Here is a 21,191-nt window from a genome sequence, read left to right as displayed (position 1 = left end):
TTCATGCATATTTCTCCCCATTATTTTTTTCTGTAGCAGGTTTAGAACAAAAACTATATACCTCTGAAGGGAAATCCAAAGGGAATTAATTATAAAGATGCCTGAAAAGAGGAGTTAAGAAAAGTGATATTGCCCAACCAAGATTGCCAATCTAATCACGTTCTATACCCCTCCCTACATCTACTATACATAAATCATTCCCCCTAACATACTGAAACCCACTTAAGTATATCATCCATCCTTTTCCATTGGCCTTGAGTTATTTGCAATTATAATTTATTTGAGATAATGGTCTTCCAAGACTTACAGCTACATAGCATCATCAGGAGATTATTGTATAAAACAAAAAGGGTTTAGCATTTTTATAGTCTTGAATTGCTTAAAATTCCAACCCTAGTTGGAATCTATTTGTTTGGTTTGAGGAGGAGGAATCAGAGGAAACTCATGAAAATATTTTCCATTTTTATTTTTGAGTTATGATAATGGCAACATAACTCTACTCTTTTGGGGATTTATTCAGCTCAATGAGTTCCACTAGAGCTCTTTATATTATAGGAAAGTATTTATTCTGTCATTAAGAGAGAACTGACTTCCTAGTCAGTGTCAGATTACTATAAACCTTAGAGAGCTTCCATTTTATCAGAAGCAGAGAAACGTGAGCATAGGGGTGATGAGATCAGTTGGAGACAAACTTTGTAAATCTTTTGTTCAGGGAATCTTCCTTCTTCCTTTATCCTTTATCATCAAATTTAGGCCACACCTGAGGGCCTGACCTTCAAGCTGATTTGGATTGCATAGTCTTCTGGTGGGAAACCAGGGAGTACTGGTGCTGTAAACACCCAAGACTACCCAAAAGAGACCCCTTCCGCAAAGGCAAAAATCTCTAATTCAGGATTTCGGTCATTCCCAGGTCACCACCCCTCCCATGGACTCTGAGAGAAAATTTAAAGGAGATTGAGGAAGGGGCTCAATCTCTTTGACCTTCCAGACTCCTGTTGAAACCCTGGTCAGCTGGCTGGACCTGTTGGGTCAGCAACCCACGTGGTCTTCTCTTTAAATTCTTAACTTTTTTATCACCTTTTTTATGTGTTGTAGCTTCTTTTAATACATCTCTATTTTCTTTCTAAAACTTGCATTCTTGGGGTAGTGGGGCAGTTATCAAACTCAAGAAAGAAGCCAGTGTCCACATATCTACTGGAGTTGAGCTGAAAAACAAAACAAAACAAAATAAAAGGGACATCCTTGTACATACCTTAAGAAAAAAACTTTATCACCTCCCCATGCTTCCTGGATTTTTATGTTTCTAATGAATCATCATTCTCTAGGGATTGAGGCTCCAACCAAACACCAATCTCTTTTAATTTAAGGAAAAGTAAGGCTGAATTGAATTAGATATATAAGGCAGGCCTCTTTAATTAGTACCCAAAACAATATGAAAAGTCTGCTTTAAAAATCCCTTAGCAAACATTTTAGAGAATAAGGAAAGTCCTGGAATTGGAGAAAAATGAACATTATTCTAGTCCTTCAAAAGTAAATCTTTCAAGGTCAAAGGAACAGTGTGAACATCACATTTCTTAAAAAAAAAGTAACTTAAAGGGCATGAAAATATTTTCCCCATACTTTTTCCATGTTGTTGGTTTTCTTTATCAATTTGTCTGGTTCATTTTTGTTACTTATGATAAACTTATTTACAGATATCAGACCTATCTTCATTAATTCCATACTTTCTTAATCCTTGAAAGAATTGTTTTAGCCAGTCTGAGATACTTCATTTCAAATCTGGGGCATTTGTTGAAGTTAGTCCATTATCTTTTCCCTTTCTGGTGACTCTTTGGGTATCTTTTAATCATCCATATTGAATGTTTAATAACCAGATCTCCAAAAATCCATTGCACATTTTAAAGCTTAATCTGCATTATTATCATTTTCTCTTTCACTTTCTTAAGCCTAGTCAATCAAGAAAACATTAAATCAAGCCCAGATTTGTATTTTCCTCAGGTGTGAAATGGTCCTATTGAAAATTTGACTATCTGCCTTCTTCAGAAGAATACATCTCATCTTTTAATCCATATCTATTCATTGGTTGTTGGCTCTTTTCCTCTCCAGCTTTCTGATTACATTTCTTTTCTCTCCTTTGTTCTTTCATTCAAGGGGTAACTTTGCAAGGGATATTAAGGTGATAGAGTCTTAAGGGACTTCCTACTTTGCCATCTTTGCAGTTGTAATTTTGCATTCGGAGCCTGAGAAATGCAAAACTCACGAAACTAAAATATGAAACAATGAAAGCACATTCAGGGGCAGCTAGATGATGCAGTCCAGGAGTCAGGAAGGACCAGAGTTCAAATTTGATCACAGATACTTATTAACTGTATCCCCCTGGGCAAGTCATCTAATCCTGATTGCTTTAAAAAAAACCAAATAAACCCAAAACACATTGCCTCACACTAGATCTTTTTTTTAAATAACAATGTGGCAAGTATCTTTGCTTTATTCACTAGGGCAACTAGTGAGGGAGAAGGATTTGTGAGTGTCTTAAAATCAGATCTACTTCCACAGAGACTTTTATACTTCTCTTCATTTCCTCAGTAGCAATGGAAACAGGTACTGATTCTCTAAAGTGATAAATAATATACTAAGAAATCAAGTTTCTGGGTAATTAATAATCAATTTATTAATTAGAGTGGCTGACAAACAACAAATGGAGAGAACCTGAAAGCTTTAAATACTTTTGTTAAAAGGAATGCCCTTGACAAGTGAAAATTAACCCTGATTGGTGGACATTTAATGAGGCTATGGGCTAAAATCTTCAGCTCCTCCCTCTGAGATTGTGGCCTGATCATGAGATTCTGATATCTCCATCAACCTGGAGAGGGGAATTCATCTCCAGATCACTCTAATTGGTTTTTCCTTCATGAGCTGAGTCATCCTGAACTCTAATGGAGGGGTATAAGGATGGAGTTCCTTCCTCTCAGCCTCCCTCAGGGCCATTTACACTCTATACAGAAGTTAGGATTCCTAGTTGGGTGGAGTCCCACTCAAGAATGAAGAGCATGTTATTTGAGGACTAGGAGTTATCTCATCAATCTGTCCTTTAGAGAATGACTTTTCAAGAGATGAGTCTTAATGAGGAAATAAAGGAGAAAAGCCTGTCACACTGTAATAATTGGTTATAATATAATATAAAATAATAATTTCTCTCAAAAGTCATTTTAAAAATTCTTAATTCTAGACTTCAACAAATCTCTTTTTCCTCTGAGTTTCACTTCTTAAAAAAAATGAAGACATTGGATTAGATTCTCTTTATAATCCCTTCTACTAGCTCTCTCATTTCACTCTGTCCCTCTTCAAGTGTTTTGCTTCTGACTATTGACACTTGTTCCACAAGAAAACAAATAGTAATACTGCAATAATTTAGGCATATGGTTGTAAAGATGGTGCATTAGATCAGGTCAGACTTGGGCTAAGTTATTAACCTCAGGTTCAAGGTTACTTATGATAAGGTTAAAATGAAACAATATATATTCATAATTCAGTTAACAGTAAAAGGACACTTAATTAGTTATAGCAGAGGAAGGATATTAAGAGTGGGAAAAGGATTTTTATTAAGGGTAAAATATTAATTCAGTTGAACAAAGCTTCCTAATGTTTGATTGTGTTATTAGTCTGCCAGTCGGAAACCTCACTTCTGTGTCTTTTTATGCCAGCTTTCATACTTAGATAACCAGGGAACTATGTCAATGGCTCAAACATTAGTCCCTAGAGTTAATAAAATCTTGTGAAGTTTCATTGGCTTTTTAAAGAAAAATTAACCTGACTTAGAATAGGGCCTTGGGAAAAACAATTCCACTTGCTTGGCAGGGTTTTAAGAAATACTGCTCCTATCACAAATGGTAGAAATATGGAAAAGACTTTTTAAAAAATATAAGTATTTATTTAGTGTTTTATTTTTCCCCAATTCCATGTAAAAATAATTTTTAACATTTGTCTTCAAACAAATTATCTCCCTACTTCCTACCCCATCTACCCTCATTGAGAAAGCAAGCAATTTGATATGGTTATAAATGTGTAGTCATACAAAATATTTCCATAATAGTTATGCTGTGAAAGAAGATATAAATCCCCCCCTCCAAAAAAAAAGAAATCTTAAGAAAAATACACCTTTAAAAAGTATGCTTTAGGGGAAGCTAGGTGACTCAGTGGATAGAGCACTGGCCCTGGAGTCAAGAGTACCTGAGATCAAATATGACCTCATACACATGATAATTACCCAGATGTGTGGCCTTGGGCAAGCCACTTAACCCTATTACCTTGCAAAAACCTAAAAAAAAAGTATGCTTTAATTTGGATAGTATTCTTTATCATAAGTACTTCAGAGTTTTCTTGGATCACAATATTATTGGAAAAAACTGTCTTTCTTAGATAGTTTCTCCAACTAAACTACCTAGCATTCCAACATTACTATAGAGAGTGCAACTATGATGGGCTGGATACATTGTTAGAATGCCAGACATGTGTTTGCCAAAAAAACTATGTTATGGAGAACTCACACAGAGCAAGGGGGTCAGAAGAAACAATACTGAAACTCTGAAGGTCTTTAGAATTTAGAAGGAATTTTAGAATTGATTGTACAGCATAGGAGACACTGGTACAGCATGGCATGCCCTTGTCAGTGAGGGTACTGCACTCTATGAGGAAAACAGAATTGAAGCAGCTCAAAGGAAATGTGTAGAGCATTCTGAGCTTGTACTGGTCTGATTAGCCACAGTCAGACCCCAGACCTCTTTTCTTGCCTCAGAAATGAGCAGCTAAAAATATCCCTGTGCATATAGTTTCTTTTCCTTTTTGTTTTACATTACTTTTGGAATAAGACCTAGTAGTGGCATTGCTAGGTCAAAGGATAGGCATGATTTTATAGCCCTTCGGGCTTAGTTCCAAATTGCTCTAAAGAACTCCATCAACAATGCATTAATATCTCATTTTCCCTATGTTCTCTCCAACATTTATCATTTTCCTTTTCTGTCCTATTAGACAATCCAAGCAAAAGCTTTTTCTTACCTCTTTTATAAGAGATAATTTACCCCCTTATACCTTCCCCTTTCCCTTTCTCCCAGTACATTCTTCTCTCACTCTTTAATTCTCTTTCTTAAGATAGCATTCCTTTGTATTCAATTTACATCTGTGCTCTCTGTCTATATATATTCCTCTAACTGCCCTGAAAATGAGAAAATTCATATAAGTTATCAGTATTATCTTCCCATATAGGATTATAAATAGTTCAATATCATCAAATCCTTTGTGATTTACCTTTCCTGTTTACCTTTCTGTGATTAACTTAAGTCTCATATTTGAAGATCAAATTTTTTGTACAGCTTTGTCTTTTTATCAGGAAAGTTTGAAGGTTCGCTAATTCATTGAATATTCATATTTCCTCTGAAAGAATGTGCTAAATTTTGCTGGGTAGCTGATTCTTGGTAGTGATCCAAGCTCTTTTGTCTTCTGGAATGTTATATTCCAAGTCCTATGATCCTTTAATGTAGAAGCTGCTAAATTTGGTTATCCTGAATGTGATTTCACAATACTTGAATTGTTTCTTTCTGGTTGCTTGCAATATTTTCTCTTTGACCTGGGAGCTCTGGAATTTGGCTATAATATTCCTGGGAGTTTTCATTTTGAGATCTCTTTCAGAAGGAGATTGATGGGGGCGGCTAGGTGGCACAGTGGATAAAGCACCGGCCCTGGAGTCAGGAGGAGTACCTGGGTTCAAATCTGGTCTCAGACACTTAATAATTACCTGCTGTGTGGCCTTGGGCAAGCCACTTAACTCCATTTGCCCTGTAAAAACCTAAAAAAAAAACCAGAAGGAGATTGATGAATTCTTTTAATTTCTATTTTCTAAAATATCAGGGTACTTTTCCTTGATAATTTTTTGAAAGATGATTTCTAGGTTCTTTTTTTTTTTGATCATGACTTTCAGGTAGTCCAAAAAATTTTAAATTATCTCTCCTGAATCTATTTTCTAGGTCAGTTGCTTTTCCAGTGAGTTATTTCACATTATCTTCTAGTTTTTCATTCTTTTGATTTTGTTTTATTGTTTCTTGATTTCTCATAAAACCATTAGCTTCCATTTGCTCACTTCTAATTTTTAAGGAATCATTGTCTTCAGTGAACTTTTCTACCTCCTTTTCCATTTGGCCAATTCTCCTTTTTAAGGAGCTTTTTCTTCAATTAATTTTTGTGTCCCTTTTTTCCATTTGGCCAATTCTGCTTTTTAAGGCATTCTTCATTATTTTTTTGGATTTCTTTTATCATTTGGCCTTGTCTGGTTTTTAAAGGTTATTTTCTTCAGTATTTTGTTTGTGTGTGTGTGTGTGTGTGTGTGTGTGTGTGTGTGTGTGTCTACCAAGCTGCTGACATTTCTTCACTATTTGCTTTTATTACTTTCATTTCTCTTCCCAATTTTTATTTTACCTCTCTTACTTGACTTTCAAAATTCTTTTTGATCTTTTCCATGACCTGGACTCATATATTTTGGATGTTTTGGAAGAAGAAGCTTTGACTTCTGAGTATGTGCTTTGATCTTCCTTGTCATCATTGTCTAAACTTTCTAGTCCGAACTTTTTTCTGTTTAGACATTTTCCCAGTCTATGATTTTATCTTTAACTCTTTGTTAAAATAAGACTCTGCTTCCAGGATAGAGAGCACACTGTTCTGAGATTCTGTGTAGCTGTTTTCAGAGATACTTTTAGGATTTGCAATTTTTCAGTTCTTCCAAGGTAGTATGATCTGAGGAGAGATGTTAACTACTCTCCTGGACTGTACTCTGATCTTTTCTGCCCTGGAACTGTGAGGAGGGATCCTTTTCCCTTGTGGCAGCAAGTTCTGGTGTGCTACTGCTCTTCTCCTCCTCCTCCCTGTGTCTGTCACCCAAAACTAGGACCCAGATTTGAATATGAGTAAAGCAGCAGAGTTCTGTTTCAGAGCTAGCAAAGAGATCTCTGTAAACTCCTTCCAATCCCCTTACTTTCTGTTGACTGAGAGCTCTGGAAGCAACTGTTGCTGCTGCTGCTATTGATTCCATGGCTCCCAAGATCTGCTTCTGGTTTGGTAGAGGTGGGGCTGCCCTCTATTCAGGTATGATAAACCTTTCCTGATCATTTTCTAAATTATCTCTAGTGTCCTGTGGTCAAGAGGTCTGGAAACTATCACTACACCACTGATTCACTTACCAAGCTGCCTATTCTTGAATTGCCTGCATGACCTGCCCTGCACTGCACTTGTCTCTCACTCTGGTGCAAGAGACAAAGTCTGCTGTCCTAAGTTATCTTGGGTTCGAAATTTGTTTTACTCTATCTTTTTTTTTTTTTTGGATTCTGTCACCCGACAATTTGTTTAAAGTCAATATTTAAAGGTATTTGGAGAGTTGGGGGAGAATTCAATTGAGTCCCTGCCTTTACTCCACTATCATGGCTCCATCTACCAGGAAAGACTTTTTAAACTAAATAATGTGTTGTTTTAAAGAAAATATTACAGATGGATTGTCCTTGCTAGAAGAGGGGTTTTAAAGACAAGGATACTAATGCATTGATGGTGGAGTTGTGAATTAGCACAACAGTTCTCCAGAGCAATTTGTAATTATATAAATAAAGAGGTTAAGGTATTTGTATTAGGGGCCTGGCTAGAGCCCAGGCCTTATGAGACTGTACAGAGAAACTACAATGGGTCATCTTTCTAACTCATGATCACAAATTCAACTGACAAGGCAGGTCAGGAATGTTGGAACAGCGCGGCCCAGTATCACCTCAATGATAGACCAATAACACAGGGTTGCCTTTAACTAATTTTGAACTGAGCATCCAGTCCAGGCCAGTAGTACCCAGAGGGACTTTGAGAACTCTGAGTCAGCACCCAGGGTCCAGTCAGGGACTAGGCCAATAGTAACATTGAGAAAGGCCCTTGACAACAGGGCTGTGATTGAATTCTGTCCTCAAGCTAAACCAATAATATTTCATCTCCAAGAGAGTTTGGGAGTTCAGATTTAGTGTCCAGAGGTCTACTTATGAAATTATCCAGAGCAGAACCTAGCTTCATCCCTCTCTTAAGACAGCATTTGTATTATCCAGAATGCCTGGATCTCAGATGCAGCCCTCTATGTTCCCAACTAGGCAAGCAATACATGGATGCCCAGACCATATCGTGAGAAAAGTTACTGAACAAAAAAAAGATAAGTAGCTGTTATGAGATCAGGAATGAAAAGCACAAATCAAGAATAAAATAATAATTTCCCCAAATGCACAAGTTTCAAAGAAAAATACAGCATGTTCACAAATAATTAAAATTCCTAAGAGAAATGATTCAAGGGTTTAAAATTTTTAAAAATATTAAAAATGAGAGCAATTTCCTCTGAAAGAATTGGGAAAGAAATGAGAGTGATGGACAGCAGTCTTGGAAGGGGAATTAACATTTTAGTATGAAAGATTTCATACCTAATTTAAGTAGCAGACTTCATGGAAACTAAAATAAACCAAGTTCATTATTCCTTGAGACAATAAGAAATAGTAAAAATAAAGAAATTTATAAAAAAAATTAGAAGAAAATATAAGTTGTCTCATTTAAAACCCCCCAACAAATCTAGAAAGCAGATCAAGTAGAGATCACTTAAGAATCATTGGATTTTATGAAAACCATAACTTTTAAAAGGGCCTAGAAGTCAACATAAATGAAAATTGTTCGAATCCAAAGTGAAAATATAAAGAATCCATCAGTTATCTCTTGAAAGAAACTCCAAAATGAAAATTCTCAGGATTGTTGCAGCCAAAATTCAGAACTTCCAAATCAAAAGAAAAATCTTGCAAGCAGTCAGAAAAACATAAACAAAGAACTAGTTAGGATCATGCAGGATTTTGTAGCCACTACTTTAAAGAAGCAGAGAGCATGGGATATAATATTCTAAAAGCAACAGTTATAGGCTTATAGTTTCTATATATATATAGCAAAATTGAGTATAAACCTAAAAAAGTAAAAAAAATTGGATGCACTGAAGGACTTCCAGGTAGTCCTGTTGAAAAAAATTGGTGTTTAACAGAAACTTTGAAAAACAAACAAAAGGGTAAAGAGAAACATAAAATGGTAACTATAAGTGAAAAATCAGAAAAGATTTCATAAGAATGGAATGTTTACCCTTTAATGGTGAATAGGGGATGAAATGAGCATCTTCTGAGGGGTAATAAAAAGAATCAAATAATATAAGAGAGCTCAGGGAGATTTTTGTTATGCTGTGATGATCTTAGAAGACAGGGAAGGGTGAGAAGAAAAGGGGAAAGTGAGGAGAATTAATCTCATATAACTAGGGAGAAGGAGAAGTCTATACAAATAGGAAAGGGGTAGAGTGAATAGGCATCATTTGGACCTACCTCTCTTTGAAATGTTGCAGAATAAAGTGAGAACAAGAAAAAATTATACTAAAACAGCAACACTATAAAAATGAATAACTTTAAAAGGAATATAAATCAATGATTCAAGAACCATTCCTCAATAAATAAATGGTCAAGGAATATGAACAGGCAGGTTTCAAAAGAAATTCAAACTATCAATATACATGAAAAAATACTTCAAATCCCCAAGAGAAATGAATTAAAGCAACTAACTGAGATTTCACCACAGTCATCATATTGGCAGAGATAACAGAAAAGAAAAATGACAATTGTTGGAGGGGCACGAAAAAATTCATTATTGGTTAGCTATGAATTGTGTTAGCCAACCTAGAAAACAATTTGGAACTGTGCTCTTAATGTTTAGTAGATTGTAATACCACTGCTAGGTATACCTCAATGAAATGAAAAAAAGAAGGAAAGGACTCATATATACTTATATATTTGTAGCAGCAACAAATTGAAAACTAAAAGGGTGCCTATAAATTGGGGAGAGGTTATGAATATATGAAATATCACTATGCTGTAAAAAAGTCCAAAAGGAATGGATTCAGAGAAACACAAGAATACTTCTATGAATTGATGCAGAACCGAGTAGAATGATTTCTATAAGGATTACAAAACTGAAAACAAAATAACTTTTAAAGAATTTTTAACTCTGAACATTTCAGTGATCAACTACATAGAATTCTTAAGAACTGACAAAAGCCATATTGTCATTTTCCTAACTGAGAGGTTCAAAGTTAGACATGTTTTTCCAGACATGAAATGGGTGGATTTATTTTACTTGACTATGCTTATTTTTAACAAGGAAGATTTTTTTTTTAGATACAGAAGTAAAAAGGCTAGTAGTATTGATGCTAAATTTTAAAAAAGAAAGATAAAAGCAGTCACTGAAGTATTTTTAAAAAGAGAAAACAAAGAATAGAAGGGGAAACAGATTAATAGAGTACTGAATCTCTTCTTTTTATAAGGAAATGTTTCTGCCTGTTGGCACTTTTTGAGTTTATGATTTTTAATAGTAAAATAAAAATGTGATAACTAGATTTTTATTTTATAAGCTAAATTCATTCATCTCATCTTTTGTTAAATGTTCAGGGATATTTTCTTCTAAATATTGTTTGGTATATCATCTATTATAATTCTCTTTAATTTAATTACTTAGAAATTTATATATTCATTATTTAAAGGTAATTTTTAGTTTTCATTTGGATTTTCATGTTTTGTTCATTTTTTGATGATTGTGATTTTTTGATATTATTATATGCTTTAATGCATTTGTTTATTAGTTCCTATGCAAGCACATGAACAATATTTAAATTTCATGGAAGCCTGAGAAATATATATTTAATATCCAATATTTTCATTCAAAAAAAATCTCTATGGGTCTGTCAAAACAAATTTATCCAACATTTTGACCAAATCCATAATTTTTTCCTTTTTTTTTACTATATTCACTATATTTACTATATTTACTATATTTACTACTACTACTACTACTACTACTACTACTACTACTACTACTACTACTGCTACTACTGTTTTATTATTTTGGTTTCTTTTCATTTGAATTAACTCTTTCTTTTAAGGATTTGATTGTTATTATAGGCAATAAATATATTTTATTTGATTTACCTTACTTGTAGCAGTAAATTTAAAGAATACTACTTTCCTCCACTGATCTTCCCTACTCTACACTTCCCTTCAGTACTTCAGAGAAAGGAATTCTATCCTTTTAAAATTTTTTAAAAGAGCTATCCTTCTTTCAAAGGATTATATCCTTAAATTCTAAGTCTTTTTTATTTTAATGACTATATTTCATGTGACTTATAAACAGAAATATCTACCACTTCCTTATCATCTAAGAATTGTTTCACTTGTGATGATGCTTGTCCTTTGACCTCAAAGAAGCCCAAGATATCTGGGAAGTGATGCCATGATAAGCAAATGAATCGGATTTGAGTGAGGGAGTGTTGTGCTAAATCACCAGTCTCATTTTCTCTTCTGGAGCCATCTGGGTTCAGATGTGAATCGGGATGGTTGAATATGAGGCAATCAGGCTTAAGTGACTTGTCCAACTAGAATGTGTCAAGTATCTGAGATCTCATTTGAACTCAGGTCCTTTATACACTGCACCATCTAGCAGTCCCTGTTTCGTTTGTATTATGTTCTAGTTTACCTTGTTGTTTCATGTACTTGGTCATCAAAGGACCAACTGTGTTCTGAATTTCTCGGAAAGCATTACATTTTTCACCTTCAATGAAAAAAAAAATCATCACCTTTTCTTTTTGAAGTGTTCTCGGTTTGCTGGGAAGGATGTTGACTGATATCCCTTTCTTTTGTCATATTAGCCTCTTCTTTGGACCCAGATGGCTCCGGAGGAGAAAGTGAGTTTGGTGACTTAGCACAGCATCCCCCTCACTGAAATCTGATTCATTTGCCTGTCTTGGTATCATCTTGCTAATATTGTGGTCTTCTGCATGACTTAAATCTTACATTCCTCTTTGTCTTATGTGGATTCTACTGATTTATTCTGCTCTTCGTTCCCAATATTTCTGTTCCTTATTTTTCTTGCATGATTTTCTGAAATGTAATATTCGGACTTTTAGTTTTTGAGGGAGACCAATAATTCTCAGTTGATCTTTCAAAGATCTCCTCTCTGCCTTTTGGTTTGTAGAAATCTGAAATTATCTTATTGTTTTGCCATTTTAAAATTTTGATATTATTTGTTCTTTTTATGCTTTTTTTCATTCTCCATAAACTTCTCTACTTTATTTTCAGCCTTTTGCCTATATTGCTGATTTTCATTCTCATTTTCTTGAATTCTTCCTCCAGTCTCTTATTTACAATTTTATAGTTTCCTGATAATGCCTTATACTCTAGATTATGCTTCTAAACCAAGGGGTGTGTGTGTTTGTGTGTGTGTGTGTGTGTGTGTGTGTGTGTGTGTGTGTGTGTGTGTGTGTGTGGGCGCGCGCAGACATCTATTGAGGACCTCTTTAGCAGTCTGTTGAACGCTATAAGCCTATTTAAGAATAATGTTTTTAAATTTATAAAATAAAATCTATAGATTTACAAAGTAAACCAACATCAAGAATCACATCTTGCTTCTTTCCCTCTGGAGATTTCATTTTGTTTTCTTTTACCCATAAGAGTTATTCATTGAATTGTGACTTTTTTAAATTTTATTTGCTTATTTGATTAGTCTTTTTGCTCATTTTCCTGTGAGGTTCTTTTTTTTTTTAAGGTTTTTGCAAGGCAAATAGGGTTACGTGGCTTGTCCAAGGCCACACAGCTAGGTAATTATTAAGTGTCTGAGACCAGATTTGAGCCCAGGTACTCCTGACTCCAGGGCCTGTGCTTTATCCACTACACCACCTAGCCACCCCTATATTTTTTTTTCATTCAACCACTTCTCTTCTTATTCTAAGAGCATTATGAAAAGCAGAGAAACTTTTCAATTTCAAATTATCAAAGGTATCTATTTTATATTTGGAATTGCCTTCATCATTTGTTTGTTCAAGAATATATTTTCTACCCATAGTTGTGAGGGGCATATATGATCTACTTCTAAGGGTTTTTTTTATGAACTTTAATATTAACATCATGTACTATGCCCAAAGGGCAACAAAAATATGCATACCCTTTGATCCAGAATCCACTACTGGGTCTATACCCTGAAGAGATGATGAAAAAGGGTAAAAACATCACTTGTACAAAAATATTCATAGCAGCCCTGTTTGTGGTGGCAAAGAATTGGAAATCAAGTAAATATCCTTCAATTGGGGAATGGCTTAGCAAACTGTGGTATATGTATGTCATGGAACACTATTGTTCTATTAGAAACTCAGAGGGATGGGAATTCAGGGAAGCCTGTAGGGATTTGCATGAACTGATGCTGAGTGAGATGAGCAGAATCAGAAAAACACTGTACACCCTAAAAGCAACATGGGAGCAATGATCATCCTTGATGAACACACTCATTCCATCAGTGCAACAGTCAAGGACAATTTGGGTCTGTCTGCAATGAAGAGTGCCATCTGTATCCAGAGAAAGAACTGTGGAGTTTGAACAAAGACCAAGGACTATTAACTTTAATTTAGGAAAAAACTGATATCTTATTGTCTGATCTTTCTATCTCTTATACTTTATGTTTCTTCCTTAAGGATATGATTTCTCTCTCATCACATTCAATTTGGATCAATGTATACTATGGAAACAATGTAAAGACTGACAAATTGCCTTCTGTGGGGGGTGGGGGAGGGAAGTAAGATTAGGGGAAAAATTGTAAAAGTCAAAATAAATAAAATCTTTAAACAAAAATAAACATCATGTATCCATTTAGGAGAATGTATTGTGGGTTTAAGGTGCTAGTCTGAGCTTAATTTGTTTCAGTTTTACCATATAGAAAACTCCTAGATAATTTGTATTTTCTATCTTTATCAAAAACTAGATTATTGAGTTCTATTGTTTCTGATTCTCCCTTTTCTATTCTGTTCCATTGATTTATCTCTTTATTTTTAACCAATACTAAATGTTTTTGATAACTGATGCTGTATAATATAGTTTATCATTTCCCTTTATATGCTAGACATTTTTAAAAATGAATTTTTAAATTATTTATCAAGTTTTCTAAAGTTTCTACTTGGTAATTTGATATATCATTAAAAATGTAAATTGACTTTGGTAGCATTGTCATTTTTATTCTATTGACATAGCCCAGCCACAAACATTGAATATTCTCCATCTAAGTTGTTCTTTCTTTTTTAAAAAATATTTTTTCAATTGCTTATAAAAATGATTTTTAAAATTCATTTTTCTAAAATTGTGAGTTCCAAATTCTCTCTTTCACTGTCCCTTGAGAAGGCAAGCAGTTTGATATACATTATGCATATGTGGTCATGCAAAACATATTTTCATATTGGTCATGTTGTCCAAGAAAAACAACAAAAAAGAAGAAAAAGATAGTTAAGAAAGTATACTTTGATATGAATTCATACACCAGCAGTTTTCTCTTTTTTTTTTTTTTTTTTTTTTTTTTTTAGTTTTTTGCAAGGCAAATGTGGTTAAGTGGCTTGCACAAAGGCCACACAGCTAGGTAATTATTAAGTGTCTGAGGCCGGATTTGAAATGAGGTACTCCGGACTCCAGGGCTGGTGCTCTAACCACTGTACCACCTAGCCACCCCCCAGTTCTTTCTCTTGAGGTGGATAGTATTTTTCATCATAAGTTCTTCAGAATTGTCTTAAATCATTGATCAGAATAGCTAAATCTTTGGTAGTTGATCATCATATAATGTTACTATTATTGTAAACAATGTTTTTTTTGATTCTGCACATTTCACTTTGCATTAGATAATATAAATCTTTCTAAGTTTTTCTGAAACCATTCTTTTTGTTATTTCTTATAGCACAATAGTATTCCATCATAATCATATAATATAATTTGTTCAGGTCGTTACCCAATTGATGGGCATCCTTTCAATTTCCAATTCTTTGTCTCCACAAAAAGAGTGCCAGAAGTATTTTTTACTTTTATTTAAAAAAAATTTTTTTGGGAAACAAACTTGACAGTGGTATTTCTGGGGGAAAGGGTATGAACAATTTTATAGTCCTTTGGGCATAGTTCCAAATTGCTCTCCACAATAGTTAGATCAATTTGTAATCCACCATCAGTGCATTAATGTTCCCATATTCCCATATCCCCTCTCACATCCAACATTTTACTTTCCTATCTTAGTCAGTGTGAGAGGTATGGGGTGGTATTTCAGAATTGTTTTAATTTACATTTATCTAATCAATAATGATTTAAAACATATTTTTCATGACTATAGAAAGCTTTGATTTCTTCTTCCGAAAATTGCCTGTACATATCCTTTGACCATTAATCAACTGTGTATTTTTATAAATTTGATTAAGTTTTGCCTATATGAGAATTGAGGTCTTTATCAGAGAAACTTATTGTAAATTATTTTTCTCTGATTTCTGTTTTGTTCCTTACTTCTAAAAGGAGCACTTTGTAACTGAATCTATACAAGTCTTGTGTGTACTTTGGTAGATCAATACTCAAATACTTTATGCATTTTGTAGTTATTTGGAATGGGATTCTCCTTTATATTGTTGCTTCTTGAATTTAAAAAGTTATTATATAGAAATGTAGGGGCAGCTAGGTGGTGCATGGGGTAGCTAGGTGGTGCATGGGGTAGCTAGGTGGTGCAGTGGATAAAGTACTGGCCCTGGAGTCAGGAGTACCTGGGTTCAAATCCGGTCTCAGACACTTAATAATTACCTAGCTGTGTGGCCTTGGGCAAGCCACTTAGCCCCGTTTGCCTTACAAAAACCTAAAAAAAAATGTAAATGATTTTGAGGGTTTATTCTATAGCCAACAAAATGACAAAAGTTCAGTTAGTGTCTTTGCTAGTTCCCTAAGATTTTCCAACTATACTATCAAATTAAAAGAGGAATAATTTTTAACTCCTCTTTCCCTATTTTTATGCTTTATTTTCATTTTCTTGTCTTATTGATCTTGCTAGCATTTATAGAACTATATCAAATAATAGTGAGGAGAGTGGGCATCCTTTTTTTTTAATTCCTGTAGTGTTTTGGGAAAAAATTCTAGCATATCACCACTGTATATAATGTATGATTTTGGTTTTAGATAGATTTTTTTATTATATTAAAAGATCCCTCTATACATACATTTTTAAATTTTTTTAGTATAGTTCAGTGTTGTACTTTGTCAAAGGTTTTTTCCTACATCTTTTGAAATAATTATTATATTTTGGTTTTTAATATGACTTATGTTGATTGCTTTTTAATTGAACCATTCTTATATCCCTGGTATAAATTCAACTTGGTCATAATGGATGATTTCTTGGATAAATCACAAGTCTGTTAGACAGGACTTTGTTTAAATTCTTTTATTTAACTTTTTATTTAATTTTTTCTTTTTTTTCTTTAAGTTTTTGCAAGGCAATGGGGGTTAAGTGGCCTGCCCAAGGTCACACCGCTAGGTAATTATTAAGTGTCTGAGGTAAGATTTGAACTCCTGACTCCAGGGCTGGTGCTCTATCCACTGTGCCACCTAGCCACCCCTCAATTTAATTTTAATATTAACTAATGATATTGGCTTATAGTTTTCCTCCTATCCTTAGGACTTTAATCAAATTAATTAAAGTTTTACATGGTTCTTAATGTCTTTTTGAAAGAACCAGTCTTTATTCTCTCTCTCTCTCTCGAAAAAGAACTGATGAACTCAATGCAGATATAAGCACATTTTTTTCTATTTCTTACTTTTTCCTTGGAATGTGAAAATTTATTTTGCATGTCTATATGAATTTATAGTGGATATTATTTTTCTTGAATTTTCAGTGAATTGGGAAGAGAGAGAAAGGGTAAGGGGAAGTTTTGGAACTAAAAATAAACTTTAAAAATCAATTTAAAATTATTTTAATTATTTCTAATATAATATTTTTTCTAGTTACATTTAAAAGTAGTTCTCAATATTCATATATTTGAAGGTTTATGAGTTCCAGATTTTTCTACCACCCTTCCCTCTCTCTCCCCCCTCCCCATGACAGCAAACAATAGGGTAAAAAATTGTACATGTATAATCATGTTTAACATATTTCCATATAAGACATTGTGAAAGAAAATATCAGAAAGAAAGACAATTCCCCATTGCTCAATCTAAATATTGATGTTTATAGGAACTTTTAAAAATTGACATGGTTCCAAGTGCCATTTTGGACAGTCCAACTCCAGATGCTGCTTTTGAGATGTGCAAGTTACCTGACTAGTTTTTGAAAATGGTCCATAGGTAGATGTTAGCATTTTAGGAACATTTTAAAAATTAATAAACATATTTATGTTAACGTATCAATTCAAAAATGACATAACTTTGGAACTTTAATTTAGTTAAAGGAAATATATCAAAGTGATTTAAAATACCTGACTTCATGGTTCAGAGTGCTAGGAGTGTGTGTGTTTGTGTGTGGGTGTGGGTATGGGTATTTCAAAATGGAAATAAGTTGTCTTAAGTATTGAAATAAATAAAATGGCCTTGAGATTTGAGATTTTTTTTCTTTACTAACTCTGTGTAAGAGACTGAGTTAGTTGAATTAAGATTCTTACAGCCTTAACTACATTTCCAGTGCCTAGCACAGTGCTCTGTATACATTAGGCACTCAGAAAATGATAGCAAATTGAATTTCTTGGCTTTTGTCAGTAAGACAACCCTTTTTATTTAATATGTATGAGTGATTTATTTCTCACAAGCATGACTAAAATCAAAGTAACTGGAGCCCTGAACTTTTGAAATTCCTTCAGAGTTCAGAAATTTTTGGATCCACCAGTATCTTATTGCTAGAAATGCACTGATAATGTAAAACATAATTTAAGTGACACAATGTCATACATTTTTACTGTGTATTTTAAAGAAATATCAATAGTCCAGTTTCTTTGTATGACTCTCAGAAGAAACACATCATATTGTTTTCTGGACGCATTAAATTTGATGTAAGGAAAAAAGTGTATAATAAAGGGATATCAATTAAAAAAAAAGAAAGACAAGACATAAAAGAAAATTTTAAAAGTGAACACACAGTATGCTTTGCTTTGCATTCAGACCCCATAGGTTTCTTGTGTTTTTTTTTTCTCCTTTCAGAATGTGAATATCATTTTCCATTATACGTTCTGATCCCTGAACTATTGAGAGGAGCAGCATCCATCATAACTGATCCATCTCACAATGTTGTTAAGGGGTATGATGTTCTCCTGGTTCTGCTCACTTCACTCAGCATCAGTTCATGCAAGTCTTTCTTTAATCAATTTTCTTTACAGCAAGCCAATCTCTCTGTGTATTAACTCTTTCCAATGACACTATATAGATATATTTGAGAAAAGGATGTACCTCAATTTTATGGGAGAAAAATTGTGCTCTCTGAATGACAAGAATAGAGTTAAATGTATAGAAAGGATTAAAGAGATCTAATTTAGAACTCAGAGTACTTTGTAAACAACTTTTTTTTTTTTTTTAGATTTTTCAAGGCAACGGGGTTAAGTGGCTTGCCCAAGGCCACACGCCTAGGTAATTATTAAGTGTTTGAGGTCAGATTTGAACCCTGGTACTCCTGACTCCAGGGCCAGTGCTCTATTCACTGTGCCACCTAGCCGCCCCTCTCAGAGTACTTTGAACCAAGGTTGATGATACCCTAAGAAATCCAACCTGAAATTATGAATTGGGAGATGGTAAACTAGAAAGAAGACTACATAAACATAAGAAGAGAATTCATAAAGACACTGGAAGAAGAGACATCTTTCTTCACCTCCAATAGGATTAACAAATTAAGACTTCTTAGCTATGAAAAAGGGAAAAAAAATATGTTAGCATATGTTGTAGAATCGAAACTCAAAAGAAATCCAGTCCATCTCTAACACATACTTGAATATTTCCTTCAGCATTCCTGATCAGGGGCAACCCAACAACTAAATATTTCTTTCTCTTTCTTTTCTTTTCTTTTTTGTCTAAAGCAAGGATCTTTAAGCTGTAAGAGTTTTATAGAAGTCAATCATCTGAAGAGTTGTCCTATGGAAGAAGGATTCAAGTTGAAACAATGTTAAAGAAATTTACAATGATACTTCCATATTAGATTTTTAGAATACTGTGTTTTGATTAGAAGAATAAACAACTTTGCATACCAGGAAGTGGAGATAAATTCTCACTGAGATTTTTCTGTTCTGATTCTTCTTTGTAACATATCTGTATTGCAGATCCTGCACTTTCTTCACTCTGGGGATCATCCATCTCAACATCTTTTGGGGAATTTAATATTTCATTAGGCAGCACTTTGAAATTTTGGACAATTATAATGGTTCTTTTCTTATCTTGAGCTGAAATCTATCTCACTGTTTCTGGTCTTCCTATTTGATAGAGAAGTAAGAGTTGTTTGAATGTATTTGAAGGAAGTGATGTGTGTCCTTTGTACTGTCCTTTCTATTGTACTACCAGAAACAGATTATCCTTGGATAAACAAATGTCTCTTTTGATATTACATTAATGATCTTTGTAATTTTTTCATTCTAGTGAGCAAATTAATGCTCCATTTATCTGTGAGTCATACTTCTGGGAACTTCAATCACGTGGAACTTCATTGCAAACCAGGATCTAAAAGCAAACAAAAAGGAAAAGGAGCCTGAGCAGGAAAAATGAATTTTACAAAGAATATACACTTTATTTATTAGTTTTTTCATGTGTAAAAATTTTTATTAGGGTTTGCCCCAAGAGAATTTTATCTTTTACAATGTCAAGGCTGGAATTTATTGACTACTTTAGGATCAGAGATTTAGAACTAGAATAGACCTTAAAGGTCCCCTAGTTCAACTCCTTTAATTCACATAAGAAGAAATAGAGGTAAAGTGACATTCCTAATGTTACAGGTATTAGACCAAGATATGAACATAGGTCCATTGACTCCAAAGCTAGTATTCTTTATGCCTCACCAAGCTATCTTTATAACATATCAATGGCATTATTGATAAAATATCAGAAAGAAAAAGGCAAACTTTTGTGAGTAGCCCATATTTTCATAAAACCACAAATCACTGAAAAAATAGCAAATTTAAAATCTTTCTGCATGTAATATTATTTTTCAATTATAAAATAGTATTTGATTTAGTTTATCACATATTCAAAAAGGTACTTTTAAAAAACACTTCCATTTAGAGATCTCCTATGCTTATGTCAAAAATTATACGAAAATTTCCTTAAAAAGTTGTAACAGATAACAGTATAATTATCCTCTGCTCTCTGATAAAATATAAGGTATAAAACAAGGAGATAATGTTTGCCAAAGGTATCTGCTAGCTCTCATGGAAGAGGAGATTTAGAGATCAAGGATAAGAAGGCATTTTTATAGCTGGTCAATTAGTAAATCAATCAGTCAATATTTAGTAAGCGTAGGTGGCTCAGTGGACAGAATACCAACCCTGGAATCAGGAAGAATCATCTTCTTGAGTTCAAATCTGGTCTCAAGCACTTACCAGTTGTGTGACCCTGAGCAAGATGCTTAATCTGTTTTTATTTCAATTTCCATATCTGTAAAATGTTCTTGAGAAGGAAATGGCAAACTACTCTAACATCTTTGCTAAGAAAAACTATAAAAATGGTCACAAAGAATCAAATATAATTGATAAACCATGTGCCAAGCTCTGGAGATATTTATCTATTTATAATTTATTTATTTTTAATAGTTTTTTTTCTAATTACATGTCAAGACAATTTTTAGCATTTATTTTGTTTTTGTTTTTGTGGGTTTTCTTTTAGATTTTTGCAAGGAAATGGGGTTAAGTGGCTTGCCCAAGACCACATAGCTAGGTAATTATTAAGTGAGGCTGAATTTGAACTCAGGTACTCCTGACTCCAGGGCTGGTGCTCTCTCCACTGTGCCCCTAGCTGCTTATTAAGCATTTATTTTTTATAAGAGTTTGAGTTCCAAATTTTTCTTAGACCAGCACCTTAAACCATAACTTACAATCTCCTCTGCCCTTTCAAAAATTATAGACAATTTGATATTGGTTATACATATATTATCAAGTAAAACACATTTCCATATTAGTCACAGTTGTGAAAGAAAGAAAGAATAGATCAAAAGAAAAAAAAAGCCACAAAAAAGAATAAAGTAGGTGAAAAAAATGTACTGAGATTTGTATTCAGCATCCATAAGTTTTTTAACTGGATATCAATAGCATTTCCTTTGTACGTGTT

The 21,191-nt window shown here is 33.7% G+C and overlaps 1 long non-coding RNA gene across 4 annotated transcripts in view; it reads right to left on the bottom strand.

Moving 5' to 3' along the window:
* Window positions 1–328: 328 nt before the first annotated feature.
* The window catches only part of LOC141499416 (uncharacterized), a 39,319-nt gene continuing 18,456 nt past the window's right edge, over window positions 329–21,191 (bottom strand). Inside the window, exons 2-4 of one of the 4 annotated variants that reach the window (XR_012471713.1) lie at window positions 19,127–19,592; window positions 18,870–19,013; window positions 329–1,205 (exon numbers count right to left, since the gene is read on the bottom strand). This is a non-coding gene — a long non-coding RNA (uncharacterized LOC141499416). Of the gene's footprint in view, window positions 1,206–18,702; window positions 19,014–19,126; window positions 19,593–21,191 lie in introns of those variants that run through there. The other 3 variants (XR_012471714.1, XR_012471715.1, XR_012471712.1) reach the window with 3 other exon arrangements.

Source organism: Macrotis lagotis, chromosome X (genome assembly GCF_037893015.1).
Source record: "Macrotis lagotis isolate mMagLag1 chromosome X, bilby.v1.9.chrom.fasta, whole genome shotgun sequence".
Taxonomy (NCBI): domain Eukaryota; kingdom Metazoa; phylum Chordata; class Mammalia; order Peramelemorphia; family Peramelidae; genus Macrotis; species Macrotis lagotis.
Note: the sequence above shows the minus strand (reverse complement) of the source record. Positions and strands in the feature narration are given on the sequence as shown.